This window comes from Colobus angolensis, unplaced genomic scaffold (assembly GCF_000951035.1).
Source record: "Colobus angolensis palliatus isolate OR3802 unplaced genomic scaffold, Cang.pa_1.0 Scaffold226, whole genome shotgun sequence".
NCBI classification, from domain to species: Eukaryota; Metazoa; Chordata; class Mammalia; order Primates; family Cercopithecidae; genus Colobus; species Colobus angolensis.
In genome coordinates, this window is record NW_012115444.1 from 1874340 (window position 1) to 1876821 (window position 2482).

Below are 2482 nucleotides of genomic sequence, written 5' to 3' on the forward strand. Positions count from 1 at the left end.
ATGTGAATACAGCCATTTTGCTCTTAACTGAGTACATGGTAGCATATATTTACAATAAAAATGTTTTTTCTTCTCTATCCCGTTTTTTTCTGTTTTAATTTCCAATATTATACTTCCTTTTCATAATTTTTACAAAATAGTCTGTCAACTTCTCTCTCTTTAAAAATGTAGTAAATATTTCTGCTAAAACTATTAGATGGCTTAAAATGTGAAATTTTATATAGCTGGCCCTCCATTATCTATAGGTTCTGCCTTCATGGGTTCAACTAACTGCAGATCAAAAATATTCAAGAAAAAAACACAAAAATAACAGTTAAAATTTTAAAAATCAATACATTAAAATAACTATTAACATAGCATTTACTTTGTATTCGGCATTATAAGTAATCTAGAGATGATTTGAGGTATATGAAAGGATGTGCATGGGGTATAGGTAAATACTACACCATTTTATATAGGGGGACTTGAGCATCCCCTATAATGGGTCAGGGGAGGGATGGGTCCTGAAACCAATCCCCCATAGATACCCAGATACGACTGCATACTGATTTGATTGCCTTTTATTAGAGTCAAACTCAAGTTCAGCTAAGTAAAATGGGACAGTCTCTCAGGTGAGGAAAATTGGGAGCAACAATAACTCAGAAAATATGAGGACTATAAGAATTTATGTCAAAGGTGCTAAAAAGTACACAGATTCAATTAAGAGTCTTAGGGCCTAGATAGCTGCACATTTCCCCCCAACATTACTCATCAAATTATATTGCAAATGTCTGTTTACTTATCTGTCCATCCCACCCATCTGTAAGCTTCATGAGATCATAAATCATGTCTTTTTTTTTTTTACCATTTTATGCCTAGCACCTAGCAAAGTGCCTGGTTATATTATGTGCTTATTAAATGATTATTAAATAGAGTAAATAAAATAGATAATCTAAACGAGTTGCAAATATTCTAACAATGTGCCAAAGAATCATAATCTACTTAAAGACTCTTCCTTCCATTCACCTGCAATCAACCCAACCATCAAGCAAGCATAATTAAATATTTACTGCTCTTTCAAAAGATACCTAAATGTTTATTAGCAAATTTTGAAGCACAAAAAATAGTCCCTTTAACCTTCCATATTTTTCTACCTTTATTCTTCCTAAGTGCCCATTTCTTAGCTGAACTCCTCTAATGCCCTCTATAGTTGTTTACAATTACTCACACTAAGAAATTAATTATTTATAAAGGTGTAACAGTTTTAAGAATATTTGCAGTTTAATAGGACTCAAAGCCCAATCTGGTTGTAAAGTGCATATATAAGTCTTTGTCCATTTAAAATTTTGAGTTGTCTGATTTCTTTTATTAGTCTGTAGGAGTTGCTTATTTATTTATTTATTTATTTATTTTGCTGAAAGTGGTTACTTTATTGGTTGGAAAAGGGAGAAGCTGTGGTCAGCCCAGGAGGGAATACAGAGGCCAGAAAAAGGGGAGGGCAGGTGGGCTGGAACCAGATGCAGGGCCAGGCAGAAACTTTCTCTCCCCACTGCTCAGCCTGGTGGTGGCTGGAGCTCAGAAATTGGGAGTGACACAGGACACTTTCCCACAGCCACTGTGGCAGCATTTCATCCGGCCAGGACACTGGCTGTCCACCTGGCACTGGTCCTGACAGAGGCTGAGCTGGGGGAAGTTACTGTTCACCTGGGGGCAGGAACTCTCCTTATCATTGGGCAGAGAGCAGAACGTGGCGCAGCCCGCGCTGCAGCACTTGGGGTTGTCCGCGCATTCGCTGTCCCAGCCGCACTCCTGCGTGCAGTTCTGGTCAGCCTGGAGCTCGGGGCACACGCCCGTCTTCTCTGCTTCTGTGCCTGGGACTAGGGTAAAGCCGAACAGCAGCAGGCCAAGGAGGGCAGCGGCTAGCGAGCCTAGGCGACAGGCAGGCATGGTGCTCTGCCAGGGCGGGGTGCAGGTCAGAGTTGCTTATTTATTTAAGACAGAGTCTTTCTTTGTCACCCAGGCTGGAGTGCAGTAGCACAATTTTGGCTCACCACAACCTCTGCCTCCCAGATTCAAGCGATTCTCATGCCTCAGCCTCCCGAGTAGTTGGGATTACAGGCATGCACCACCACACCCGGCTAATTTTTGTATTTTTAGTAGAGATGGGGTCTCACCATGTTGGCCAGCCTGGTCTCAAACTCCTGACCTCAGGTGATCCGCCCACCTCAGCCTCCCAAAGTGCTGGAATTACAGGTGTGAGCCACTGCACCCGGCCAGGAGTTCTTTATATAGTCTGGTTATAGGTTTCTTCTCAGATATATGCATTACAAGTATTTTCTCAAATTCTGTGACTTTCTTGCATTCTCTTTCTTGTTTTTGAATAAATCAAGGGAAAGGTAAATGAAGCCCCATGAACAGTATTTATCTTCACGTTTCAGTGCTTTTTGTGGTCTATTAAGAAATTACCTATCCCAAGTTCTTAGATAGTATCTCATTTTCTAAA

The 2482-nt window shown here is 40.6% G+C and overlaps 1 pseudogene across 1 annotated transcript; it reads right to left on the minus strand.

The window, feature by feature from the left end:
• Positions 1–1388: 1388 nt before the first annotated feature.
• LOC105513244 lies at positions 1389–1942 on the minus strand (annotated as a pseudogene). Its single transcript, XR_001001971.1, has one exon. The product of XR_001001971.1 is annotated as a WAP four-disulfide core domain protein 2 pseudogene (transcript).
• Between the last annotated feature and the right edge of the window lie 540 nt (positions 1943–2482).